The sequence below is a fragment of the Sturnus vulgaris genome, chromosome Z, assembly GCF_052056855.1.
Source record: "Sturnus vulgaris isolate bStuVul1 chromosome Z, bStuVul1.hap1, whole genome shotgun sequence".
Lineage (NCBI taxonomy): Eukaryota > Metazoa > Chordata > Aves > Passeriformes > Sturnidae > Sturnus > Sturnus vulgaris.
Window position 1 is genome coordinate 31,192,091 of NC_142283.1, and position 14,224 is coordinate 31,206,314.

A 14,224-nucleotide genomic window follows, 5' to 3' on the forward strand; every position below is an offset into this window, starting at 1 on the left:
ACATTATTCTAAGTGCATGTCTGAACTTATCTGTGCCAAACATGAGAAACAGCATGAGACAGACTTGAAAGTAGCACTGTCATTTGAACATGTCCTTCTTGAACAATAAATTGAGGAAGTGGTTGCAGAAGTATTAATCATAAACATGACTGATACAGACTATTAGAAAAACAACTCTGTGCCAATTCACTGAGAGCACAAGATATTGTCCAAACAGTCCCAAGGTCTAACTTCCTTCTTTTCAGAAGGGTAAAACGTCATTATACTTTCCCAGAAGTATAATTGCGCTTATTGCCCAAGTAATTGGAAATAAATGGCTGATGTTTGGGGAAGAATAAAAAATTCGTATGTGGCACAATAGTTGTGAAAGAATGTGTGTGGAATCTGTTGTGGAGATGGAAGAAGAAAATAACCCCAGTACTGTTGAACATAGGGGAATCATATACCTATTAGGAGGCCACATTTCCAAGAGAGCACTTCTGATTTTTCTTGCATTGTTCATATATCAGTTTGCATAAACATACAAATCCAAGACATCTTCTCCAAGAGAGAGGACCCTCTCTGTTAATTCTCAAACACGTAGGATCCAGTCGAAATACCCCAAAATCTCTTCATGTTCACACCCTTCACAACCAAACAATACCCTGACTGACTAGCAAAGCTTACTTCTTTGCAGCGTCTCAGCTTCAGAGTGAAATTCCTGTGGTGGAAAAACGGGGTTTTTGAGTTGCTTTGAATTTGTAAAATTCTGTAGGACTACAGAGTCCTAACTATAGGCTGAAGAAGAAAGCAATGTATGAGGAAACTGCCTGTATGTTGAGAGTGCTCATGTTCAAATACTCAAATACCAGGGTAACCAGCCATACAAGGTATCTGTCTATTCTGACTATACTTGTAGGCCATCAAAGACAGTCCTACAGGCTGCAGGAGAGCTTTCCACTGCACATGAAAAGCATGCCTGGCTGTCATCCTGCATCTAGGAGCACTCAACTTTGTTCCTGTGAAGTACTTTTATGCTTACCATTTCAGCACTTGCCCAGCGCTTAAACATTACAGGACATTTATTTTCTGATGGATATTTTGATAAGGGCATTCTTAACAGAAGAACTCTTTGATTTTAATAACCATTTCAAGGACTCTTTTTCTGATTAGGAGGCAGAGCATTTTCTTACACGGGCCTTTTCAGCTGAGGCTTTCTGTTTTAGTTACTTTCACAAATTCACCTTCTTGTCATACGGCTTCTTCGGTTCTCATTCATTTTATTCAGTACTTACTGACAGCGTCTGGGCTTCTCATTTCAGCATCGCTCTTCAGAAATGCAATTGACTTTAAGTACTGCTCTATTCTCCAGGTCATTTAATTGCACTGCACTGGGCCTTTTTGAAGGTGACAGCTCTGCAAATTCAAAGAGTTCCGATCAGTTCAGAAAAATGTCTTTCAATGTAACTTTTCCTGACATTACAGAGCCTTCTGTTAAAACTTTTTCCATTTTCTAGACAATTATTTTGTTTCTGAACAGAGATTTCTTTTCTTTGAGTTCCAGCAACAACATCCATCTTCCCTATTTTTCACCCATCTTTCCTCATCTTTCAAACTGCTTCACTAAATTTCATATCATTATAAGCAGGCTTTTCTGCCTTCCTCCTCAGTTCAACCCTGTGGAGTGATATGGCCTTTTGTAATTCCTTTTCTGCAATGCTGTGCACAGAAGAAGGCTCTACCTTTCACCCAAAGCTATAACAAAAATCTGTCATCAGAGATTAGAAGGAGTGCATCCCCGTGTGGTGCAAAGCCTGGGCAGAGCTCAGTGCAGAAGGATCCAGCTTGGAGGCTGCTGCTGAACAGCACCTCAGCCCCGCTCCATGCTGGCCACTCACATCCCTGAGGGGCAGGGGTTTCTGAGCAGAGATCTGTGATCCCTCCCCGCTTCAACCCGCGGGGGCTATGCCCTGCTCAGTGGCTGCCTGACTTCTTCCTGGCCAGACAGCAGAATGCTCCTCCTGCAGGAAGGGCAGCCAGCAGGCTGCTTCTGAAAGCGGCATCTGTCCCTGCTGATCTCTCCCCTTTTTTTCTCTGTCTCTGAAAACATAGGACTGGGAATCTCGCAATGGCTTCAAGAGTAAGAAATGAATAGGCTTAGCAGTGACTGCTTCTTTTATGGGTAAAAATATCTGGAGAACAGGCTTTTCTTTACTAATGAAAAATTGAAAAATTTTTCTTCTATTGTTGCTCCTCTATTATCAATATTCATAGTTACAGATTTCCTGCTCCTCTGATGTCTTCTTTCTAACTCAGAAAAAAAAAGAAAAGGTGTAGAATACAAGTGAGGGCACTCAGCTCTGAAAGCAGCTGGAAGTTTGTGGTTCCCAAAAGTGCAGCATCTAGCATCTTGAAAGGCATATGCATATGACATAATTTAATCACAGCAACAGCAGGGTTTTGAAATGACAATTTCTATTGTTATATCATCTTCTTTCCCATTGCCTTTCTGTACTATTTCAAGATCAAGATTTTTAAGTTTGCTTTCAGATTTTTGTTCTTTCCAATATTTACTAACACAATTATTGGTGTGTTTTTTCCCCAGTGGTGTTTGCAGTCAGATGGGTAATAAGAAATGTCATGACTAGCAAACCAGTCTGCATTAAACCTGACTTATTTCTTTACATGCAAGATCTCAGCCATACGTTAGGAGACTCTTGGGGAATTGAGACCCAGACAACATGTTTTTAAAATGCTACTGCCATACAACTGCAGTTGGATTAGGAAACTTCCCAGTACATCTAGGGAGTCAAACTGCAAAATCTTTATTAAAGGAAGGTAACCTTCAGTTCTGATTTTTGCACTCCACTGTCAATCTCTGCCATTTTGTGTGGCTTTGCACCTTTGACTTTGCCTTTACAGAATGCAAGCTCAGCTGGCATCTCATGCCTCTGCAGTGCACAGTAAAACAAAAGAACCAAAAACTTCACTTTATACCCCAAATAAAGTTCGCAAAGTTCACAGACTCCTCTTTTTTTTTTTTTTTTTTTTTTTTGTGACAGGAAAATTATCAATAATAGAAGAAATGCATCTGAAAGGGTTACTGAAACCAATGTGTTTCAAAAGCCCTGAAAAAATATATAAATCAAAGCACAGCACTACTGAGTAATTAGCAAAGGTGCTAAATAAACTTGCTAAGCAATTTTCACTATCAGACACAACTGACATGGGAAGAAATGGAAAGAACACTAATTAGTAATTAAGTAGGGTTGCTTGAATCCAAATTCAGGGGGAACCGTCTGCAGCAGAGCAGGGAAGAAGTTATCTTTTTCTTAGAGAACCTGGTGTTTACTCAGGTGACTGAATCCAAGTTAAATAGGAAAATACAAAGGAATTGAAAAGCAATGAAGGCAGTTCTTTGCCGCATTTCTGTATTTTTAAATCTAAAATGAATAATAGATGAAACAATTGTATAAAACAGGTACTAAGCACCAGCAGATACGAGGGCACAGGAAAGCTCAGTAACTGTAGCTCGAGCTTCTTGGGATAATAATCAGAGATTCACCTCCCCGCCAGATCCTGTTAATGCTTCACAAATTTCTATGTTCTTGGCATAAGTTAAAGAGAAAAAAATCACACTTTTTAAATCACAGCCCCTAAAACAATGGTCTCTACAAATATGAGGTTTCGTAAATAACATAAAAGCCAGACAAATATAACCCAGTAATTTTTGTTTGTCTCTTTCTACAGTCTCTGAGCTAGAGAATGAATTAAGTGTATGAGTGAAAATGTAGAAAGGTATCTTAGAGTTTCAGAGGAGCATCAGGGATCAGACTGACTATCCCCTGCTGGCTCATTTACACACAGTTTCAGATCTGCAGATGTGGCAGATGTGTGTGCTGAATGCGACAAGCAGGGCATGCAGCTCTTCTGGAGTGGAATCTGCATGGCAACAGTATAATCACTGCTTCCTTAAGTATCTTGAGCACAACATTATGCATTTCGGTGGGGACATGCCAGATGTAGCCTAACATGGGAAGCAACCTGACCATTTCAGTAATAAGAATTGAGAGGATTCTTTCTCTTTTTTTTATTGTGATCTGCACAGTACATACAATCTGGAATGTGAACTATGCTAATGTCTAAAACAAAATCTGTGGGAAAACTCTGCACTCACAGTTGTTTAAATAAATAATGTGTAGTGCAGATGTGCCTATTCCCTGAGTTGCATGCATTCATGAAATGAAAGATGACTCACAGAAGAGGTCACTGTAAAACAATATTATCTGAGCTTTTATTAGAACCTGGTGCTCTGATACTAGACAACAGCATCATTCACAAGGGAATAAAAACTTGTGGGCATATGAATAAGGAGTGTTGTACAATTACAGAAACACCTGTGCTAAATAACCTTGCACTCATCCCCTAGGAAAATCTGCATGCTCAACAGTCCCAGAAATGTCTCTTGTGTATATTAAGTTACAGCATAAAAGCATGGTATGATAAAACAGGCTAAAAAAATATTCTTCAAGGGCATATATATAAAACATGTGGGTTTTCCACTTTTTTTTTTCCTTCCTAAAGACTGTCTGCAGTGTTAAGCCACATTTTACTTCTGAGACAGCAGAGACCTCCCTCTACATAAAGAAACATTGCTTTTCATCATGCCATGGTGGCAAGGATATCCTTTCTGATTTTTAGCAGCTTAGTCTCTAGCCTTCTTGTTCTGAAAGCCTGGTCAAAGCTTACCGGAACAATGGCAGTCCTGATACCACTTATTTTTGGATAAAAAAAGTGTTTCTTCGCCCCCTAATTTTTCATGGCCTCCTGCATTTGTGAGCTTCTGGAATACTACCTGCCAGAATGGCAGAGAGGTTACTGGCAGCCCCCAAGGAAAAAGGCTTTTGATTAGGGATCTGACAATCTTTCAGGCGCTCATGTATCATACAGACACATATATTTCAGTCTTACGTGATGCTTAGCATTAGCAATTAGCTCAGCTTGTGCTCACACACATTCGAGTGTGCACATAAATACTGTGTTGAGGGTTTCTCTGTAACAGTGCAGACACAGCTTGGTTGGATGCCAAATTAAAGCAAGACAGAGCATCCTTCATGGATCACTGTTTGACCTAGAGGATGTTATAAATCTCACACTGGCTACAAGTTGTACTGTTTAAGCACAGGAGATTGCTATAGGGGTGAGCATTTATAAAGACAGGGCTTCTGTTTCTAAAAACTTCTAATCTGTGTCTGTCCTGTTTCAAGCATAGAATAACCCTCTCTCAAATGTACAAAAAGTGCAGAAGGAAATTCGCTGTCACTCTGCCACAAATCAGTTTAATTTACTACAGTTACCTGCATTCCCCTCTTTTATTCCTCCTTCAAACCAAAGAAAAATTAGTCCTTAGCACAGGGTTGGGGCAGTTAGAGAGCAGAAAGATCAGGTCAGTAAGTCTGGTCAGCAAGCAGGGCAGAAAATAAACTCTTGAATAATAGAATCATAGACTGATTTGACTTGGACAGGACTCTAAAGGTCATCTAGATCCAATTTCCTTGCAATGGGAAGGGAAGCCTTCCACTATACTAGGTTGCTAAGAGCCTCATCCAGCCTGGACTTGAACACTTCCAGGGAAGGAGTTTTCACAAATTCTCTGAGCAATATGCTCCAGCATCTTACCACTCTCATAAAAGATGGAAGCATTTCTTCCTAATATCTGCTCTAAATCTGTTTGTTACAGGACTTTATACAGAATAAAAATGTAGGAAATTAGGATTTTCCAGTTGATCCATGAACATGGCTACAATGTAGGGACTGAATTTGCAGTCAGATCTGTAGTAAGAAGCAGCATTAGAGGGGAATGGGCAGTGCTAGTGACATCTCCTATACTCAATCACAAGAGAGAGTATCTTCTGTGTTCTGAAGTGTGAAAGAAAGGGAAAGGATACCGTGGTTGTGAAGCTTACCATGAAGTTAAGTTCCTCTGAGGCCATGAATCTTGCCTTAATTATGACTTGGAACAGCTTACTTGGTCTTCACCTGCACACCTAAATTTCTCTAAATGTCACTGCTGTCTGTGCCAAGAGATTTTATGAATGGGTATGTCCTTTACCAAATGCCGATATTGCAGTTCTGTGACCATGCTGTGGATCACAGGCACTGGCAATGCTAACAAGCTAACTGAAAATTTGTTGTTAGAATCTTGGGATGACTACTGGAGCAACACTTCCACTAATTTTACCAAATGAGTTGTGACACAAAGAACCTGAATTCTCCCTACACATCTTTGAGTAGCCCTTACCCATTATTTTTCAGGATTCCAGGCTAAAATGCAGTAGTATTTAAAGGATGAAAAATGTTTAAATAGCCACCTGTATCAATATTAGATGCTCCTAAAAATTATTCTAAAAATAATCATTTTCCCTGCAGGAAAAGTTCAAGCTAAGAAATGGAGCAGGTCTTGTCATCAAATTAATTGAAACAAGAAGTCAGCACTTTACTTAATATGAGCTTTACATACTCCCCTGGTGTTCAAAGCCAAATCTTCCAAATGGATATCACCTTCCAGAGGGAATCAACAATGGGCAAACACCACGTGAACACTTGGATAGCTTATCTTCTATTACAGCAGTAATTGGCCTGCCCATACAAAAATAAACCTTGTAAAGGCACCATTTTTACTTTTTCTCTTCCACACTGTAAGTCAAATACCCAGCTTTTGCAAGTAATAGAAAGGCAACATATTGCTGAGGTTAACAGGAAAACTATAATGGCTTTGAATTTACAGAGAACTAAGGGGAGGACAAGACAGCTTATCTGGCAGCTTTTCTACCTTTCATTAAAAAAAAAAAGATTGTAGGAGGAAACATTTGACATGTAGGCATGAATAACCAATCCAGATTCTTGTTGGAAAGTAAGGGCAGGTAGGTTTGTTTGTGTGGAAGGTTTAAGACAGAAAGAGCTGCATGTCATTCAAACAAACATCTTCTTTACTTTGGTACATTAGGAAGCAGAGTCAGAAGGAGGCTTACAGAAAAAGTGAATACAAGGCAGTCTGTGATCACACATTTCCTCAGTCAGACTTTTAATCTGGCTTAAACTTCCATCAACTTTCTTTCATGCGCCAAAGGGAGTGCATAATAAGTATATCTATAAGGCCACCGCCAGCTCCCTACCCCCACCAAATTATTTGCCAAAGTGAATCTGCTTTGAGTCCCTGCTGCCTCAACTTACAGCTTGAGGTTTCAGCTCCAGAACAGCTTTCCAGCACTGGTGTCATGCAACCAGCAGGGCTCGTTTGAGGAAGCATCCTGCTATTCCATCTGTAATTGTCACTCTCTCCTGAAGTGTTATCTCATGCAGAGCTTCAGAAGGTGTGAGAAAACAACCATTAACTTTATTAAATAAAGCACATAACCTAATAAAAATTTCCGGGCTTTTTTTCAGGGGCAAGGATAATATTCCCTACTGATTCCTGAGACTGTATTTCCAGGCTTACAAAATATTTTGATTAAGGAGAAAATGCTGATTCATTTCTATTGTCTGTCAGGTTTATTATTTTCAAGGAGTGGTTTATAACACAGTTGGCACCAGTACTCACAATCATATGCAACACATCAACACAATGGCTGTATCACTTTGACTGGCCCTTGCTTGAGTTATAGCAATGCCCGCTTACAAGAGGCTTGTCTTAGCAGTTCTGATTCTGTATAAACCCATTTGTTTAGTGAATTATAATAACTTAGCCATAAACATTTTTCTGCGGTTGAATTCTTATTCTTATTCTTATTCTTATTCTTATTCTTATTCTTATTCTTATTCTTATTCTTATTCTTAGTAGTAGTAGTAGTAGTAGTAGTAGTAGTAGTAGTAGTAGTAGTAGTAGTAGTAGTAGTAGTAATGCTAATAATATCTCAAATTTATATTTTGTCTTTCATTCCAAGAATGCCCAGGTGCTTCCAGGAATGAAGAGAATACCATTACTTTAGTAAACTCTCAGCATTGGCACTTTTCAGGATAAAATACTACATACTGAATTACATCAGAATTTTTTCGTGGGGGAGGAAATGTGTTTAAGACTTCATTATGAGCAAGAAGTGAGGTGCTTTTATCTGTACATCCATCCCCTCTACATACGCAGTGAGACCAAGATTGCGTCCAATGAGTTCCTACTCGTGAGTTCTTCTTAATTTCAACTTTTATATTGTTTTTAATAGTATTTGATCCATTAAGGTTATGTTCTTAACAAAACTTGTAATCTAAATAATTGCCATTTTATGGATAGGTGAAATTAAACAAGAAATACTCATTTCCTTGCCCGAATGGATAGCCAGGTGAGAAACTGAGCGAGAGAGACTTGTGAAGTGGGCTTAATCAAATCTGTCTAAAAGCAGAAGAATTTAGAATCAAAGAAGCATCTAGACTTCTGCTATGAACTCTCTAAGGAGCCAAGTCAGATATCCTGGATGAATAAACTATTTTATACATGATTTGACTTAAAGCCATTAAGATAAATTAAACAATTCCTACAAAACCCCGAAGGACAGAAAAAGACATTAAAGACTGTCTACCTAGAATAGCTGTGATCCATTGAATGCAGGAGGGAATGTTTGGCATCATAAACATGGACCACCAGTAAGCTGAGAAGCTAAGACAAGACTGGCAGTGAAGAAGATTTTATCAGAAAAGATTGCTGCCGTGTGCTGTTGCTGGGCTTTGCCTTGAACAAGACAGTACAGTGTTCTCCAGGCATGACAGTCTGCCTCGGAGTTACAGTAGAGATCTTGCCCAGGAAGCAGAGCTCTAGCAATGAAGGGTCACACTATGTTTCAGTCTGCAGGGACCAACTATAATTCCAGTTTTTGCAAAAGTGAGCAAATTAAACTTTGTAACAGTCAGAAAAAGTTCATTCAGCCTATTAGAGCATACAATGTGAGAAGTGTAGTTACTTTTTTCTAGTATGTGTTCAATAGTGTCCTGTTTTTTAGCGTCTAAATTAAGCAGAATGAGTTTGGACATGTGGTGCCACTGGAGCTGCAGAACAATGAATCACAACCTATGATGAAGACATGACCTCAAAATCATAAAATCAGAATGGCTTGGGTTGGAAAGGACCTTAAAGATCATCAAGTTCCAAATCTCCATGACCCGTGAAACTGAATACTGTTCCCCAAAATGAGAAACACACAGATCCAGATTTAAAATGTCCAGATTCATCTGAAATCGTATCCATCATGGAAAACTGGATGATAGAAAGAATCTAAATATTTACTGCTGAAAGAAGATCACTGGGCTAATACCTTTCTTTTCGCTATTGAAATAATGAGAGAAGATTTAGGAGGTAGAATTGTTAGTTTAGCTTGAATCTATAGTCTAATTGGTCTTCTTGATGCAAAAAACCACTGGGAATAATTTCATGGCTGATGATAGTCACAAAATTAAACTAGATAACCATAATGAATCTTTCTGGTCTTGAGCTGTGTTAGTCAATTTTAAAAGCATAGATGATTCCTCTGACTACAGTGCTGAAGTATTCAATGCACATGCACAAATTCTTTGCTGAAATCCAGACAGCACTTGAAGACAGCACTTGAACCCAGTGTTAACGTAAGGTTCAAAAAACTTCCTTGTTCCATAAATTTGTGTATTTTTTAAAATTTGAATTATTCTTTGCAAAATAATAAAATGAAAGCAGGAAAGCAAAGATATGATAGTGCAGCTGTCCCATTCCCCTATTGTCAGTTTCACACACCACTTTTAAATCCACTGATGAGAGGCTTAGCAGACATGGATATGTGACCATGAGAACTGCTGCCTATGGCATATAGAAGATCAAACACAGACCACGCATAACCTCAGTCTAACAGCAGCCAATATTCTCTTTTAAGGTATAAAATGTTTAAGACAGTCCACTACGCAAAAGCGATTTTTTATTTCACATCCTTAGGTCAGTTACTAAATTCAGGATGTACTCAAAACAGGACAAAGGAAGGAAGTCTAATCCTTACAAAGGCATGCTCAGTCAGAGTAAGTAAATTTTTCAGGTCAGAATTGCAGGGTCAGAGTTCAAACACTAGACCATTAGGAGGTCATATTTCAGGGTCTTTAAAGACATAAGATATACAGAAAGACATCCAATTTCTGCTGAGAGTCCATGGGCCTAATTTTATTATTCCTGAATAAGCAGGAATACTTTAATTTCTTTATGGTTGGTTGAAAAGGACTAGAAGAAGGTAGATCAAATGTTGGCAACTATTAGCTGTATTTTCCTTTCTTTTGGATTACTAAGATGGTTGCATTACAGTTTGGCCATCTTTTTTACACCCTTTTACATGGCAAAATTATCTAGCTTTTCAGCAATTACTCCTGTAATTAGGATGTTTTCTTCAGAATCCCAAATACAGTTTCTTTAAAACAGAAGCTCATTTGAAATATGTTTCAGACCAGAATTTTTATGAATGAGAACTGAATTTTGTGTCTCTTTTCTGATGAATTTTATGAGATAATGCAATGTCATCAGACAATCAGGTGTTCACTTTGTAGTTCCTGTTTTATGCAATAAACTGTTCTGGGTTTCATAACAGACTCATCTTAAACTTCTGTCTCCATTTCAATTTTTTCAAATAGCTGAATTACCAGCTATGTGAAAGTAATACTCTGTTACCAACAGATGGCAACCAACCTTATTGTAAGTTCTTTGCCAGCCTAAGACATTGGTGTTTTTTCAAGGCACACACCACCATCCCCATGTCACCACCAAACCTCAGCTTCAGTGCACTGGTCCACTCAGTCAGACTAATGAATTTGTCTTGCCAAGTGTTACAATGCATCACCACCATATGGCTGGTGGAAATTAAACTAGCTGTTATTTGCATATCTGCTGAGTAATTTTATGTTAAAACGTTATATGCGCAATTATGTTCAATTATGTTACACAAATCTATGTACTTTGAATAAATAAATAAATAAATAAATAAATCTATGTAAAATAAATAAATTCACATAATGATGAATCTCCAGGGCTTGCACGTCTTTAGTTACAGGAAGTTTAGTGCAGGGCAGCAGATGTTGCCAATTTATTAATTGGATATAATATGTTTAAAATACCAAGTGCACAATAATAATTTCATAATGGATATTCAGTTTTGGCAAATAAATAAAAGTCAAAGTTTTTTAAAGACAACAGAGGAGTTGCACAAAATTTATCATGCCAACGTATAGTCTTCAACACATGGGAACAAACAGGGCATTTTTCAGACTGCAGACAAGAAAGCAATGTTTACACTTTCACTTTGGAGTTATTCCCAAACTCATTTGCAATATGACTTGAGTATGCTAGGTTCCCTTCTCACCTTTACCTTCTAATGTTTTTGTTTTATCTATTATTGCTTTTTACTTTGTTTCTTCCTTTGTCACAGATTTTACTTATTCCTTTTCTTTTGCCCAGTCTGTTTATGGAGGGATATTTGTCCAGCCTACAGATTAACACCGACAGTGGGACTGGATCAGTTGAACACACATTTTGCGAAGTGCAAGATTTCTTTCTTTTCTTCTCCCAGTACTCTCCTCCAACTTGCAAGTGCTATCCTGGCTGGCCACATTAATAGTGTTAATAGTCTGGTCAGCTCAATACACAACATTAAATCCAAATGTTTTCACCAGAAAGAAAGTGGTACATAGTTAATAGTATGCTAGGGCTAAATAAGGGATCTGCGGTTAGTGAACTGTGATATTTCTTTAGGATTTAAACCTACCAGGTATTTTAATCATCAGCTGCTGTAGATGCACAACAGTATATTTCACAATTCAATTTTGTCATACCAGCTGCTAAAAGTACTATCACTACCCAGTTCTATGCTCTTATAATCCTTGCCACACCTGTGGGGTATTTTCTCCTAGCTTTGATTCCAGCCCAGTTACAAGTGAACACCTACTGGACCTGTCTATATCCACATTTATGTAACGAACGAGGCCAGAACTTTTAGCCGAAAGTCACCCGGTCTTTTAAAACAGAGTAACAACTTTCTTGTAAAAGAGGCACTCGTTTATTAAAATGAGCTGTAGAAAACGGAGGACCCGAGATAAGCTCGAGTCCCCTCGCAGCAAGCCGGAAAATGAAACAAATGTGTCGAACCCCCGACACACCGGGCAATCCCTCGGAAGGAACTCCTCAGGAGAGCAACCAGCAGGAGCCTGAACGGCCCCTTTTATACCCCCCCTTGGGTCCAGGATTGGTGGGGTTTGGATCCCCGTGATAATTGATCCATTTTTTGGGGCTTTCATTGGTCCTTATCACGGTTCATTCTTGTCCAACCATTCTCTCGGGGCGTCGAGTGATTGCACTGCTCCTTACGCCAATCTTGTCTCGTGGCACTGATGTCACTGCGCTGGCTTCACTCTCGAGATGTTACCACCCCCCCAGGAACAACCCCCACGCCATCCTGGACCCCTTTAAACTTTCAACAAACATTACTTTAACTTACTGTAACATTTCAACTAACTTGAAACACAATTAACTTCTTCATCAAATCACCACAGAACAACACTTAACTTAGAAAATTAACAACCTTAACTTGTAACAAACTAACTAAATTTTACCCATAACATTTCCATCTGATATTGCACAATATATTTGTGAATAATATAGTAAAGCAAAAATAAGCAAAAATGCTTTTCCAGAAAAATACTGGCTTTTAAAAAATATACCCATTTCAAAATATAATGACCATCGGTGGTCTTCAGTACCTCAGGGGCTCAGAAAGCCCAGGTGGGAGGAAGGACATCCTCTGCAAGACCTTAGGCTCTCTGAAAGTAGAAGAAAAGATGTCTAAGAAAGAACGCTTTCAGTCCACAAAAGTTCAAAAGCCAGATGGAGAAATTAAAAATTAATGCACTTATCCTTTACCCACCTCAATAAAGCATTAATCCAGTAAATAATAAACACCTGAATCAAAGGAGATGAAAAATGGTGCGCTCTTGTGCTACAAAAACTTTGTCAGTCAAAACAATACTGAAAGAGCAGATTCCTAGGGTTTGCTTTTCTTATTCTGCAGGTGGCAGAGAATAAATGTTTTCTTTTGAGATTGCAATGCAAGGTAGGGCTTTGCAAATTGTATTATGCCCTTTCTGGATAGTCCCTGTTACATCATGTTTTAGCATACTTCTTGAAAATCTAAGGCAACAAAGCATTCTAGGAAATTTTCTGTATGTGAATCTGGCTACTTGAGTAAGCATCTGGCAAAAAACCAGAGCTGACAGAAGGATTTGCAACCCTCTCCATCCCCATTTTCCAATTTCTAATAGATTTATTTCCGTTTGCTCCAGCTCTGTGATTTAACATACAAATGCTTAGTTTACTGTTGAGGCTGTTTTCTGTTTTCCTGAGCTGGTCACATGCCGAGGGGTGAACTGGCTGGGTACCAAAAGATAGCCTTAGCAGGAGGATGAACAAATGTACTGGTATGGAGAGTTAATTGTGGAAATGCCACTGTGATGTAAAAATATCCTCTATTCCCATGCTGTTCATGATCCAGTATCCACCAGACACAAGAAGGTTCATGGCTAAATTCTGTTCAGTCTAAGCCTAAATAATTTTAATCATTCCTAAAGATAGGCCATGCAAAGGCAGCAAAACACTGACTTGACTTGCCCCCTGAAGTTGTGCCTGTTGCCTGCAAATTGGTTCAGAAGTGCCTGCTGATGAGTTACAAATAACAGGACAGCACACACACACCTTTCCTGTAAATCTCCTTACGTGTGGCCAGCTCCACTGTTTTTGAGGCTCTGTTGTCCTCCCCGTGTCCCTGTCTGTTGTCAGCCACTGCCACGGCCGCTCCCCACCTCACCTCCTGCTGCAAACGTGTGGTTCCACATCAGTATTGAAAGGATTTCCAGGGGAAATACAGCTCAGTACAGCGACTCCCAGTAAAAAAAGTAAAACAGTTTTTGTCCTTTTAATCACACTAGGTCTTCCTACTTACAAGCCCAACCTATCTCCTGCAACTGCTAAAACAACATACATTTCTTCTGCATTTCATGAAAACAAGGCTGTGTCCTATAGGGCATCTCCCCACTCCTGAATCACGATAAGAAAAAGCCATCAGTTTGTAGCAGGAATCGAGCCTCTGATTTTTAGTACTGTGAAAAAATCTCATTTATCTTTCTCTCTTGGGAAGCCAGCAAGCAGAAATACATATTTAAAAAAGGAGACCAGCTTTGTCTGTACCTTAAGAAGAGTAGCTAGAGA

General features: G+C 38.9%; 1 long non-coding RNA gene across 5 annotated transcripts in view; it reads left to right on the top strand.

Annotated features, from left to right (window-relative positions):
* The window catches only part of LOC148219773 (uncharacterized), a 155,215-nt gene that overhangs the window by 54,745 nt on the left and 86,246 nt on the right, over window positions 1–14,224 (top strand). Inside the window, exon 2 of one of the 5 annotated variants that reach the window (XR_015799298.1) lies at window positions 7,923–11,160. The exons of the other annotated variants lie outside the window; for them this stretch is intronic. This is a non-coding gene — a long non-coding RNA (uncharacterized LOC148219773). Of the gene's footprint in view, window positions 1–7,922; window positions 11,161–14,224 lie in introns of those variants that run through there. 5 annotated transcript variants of the gene reach the window in all.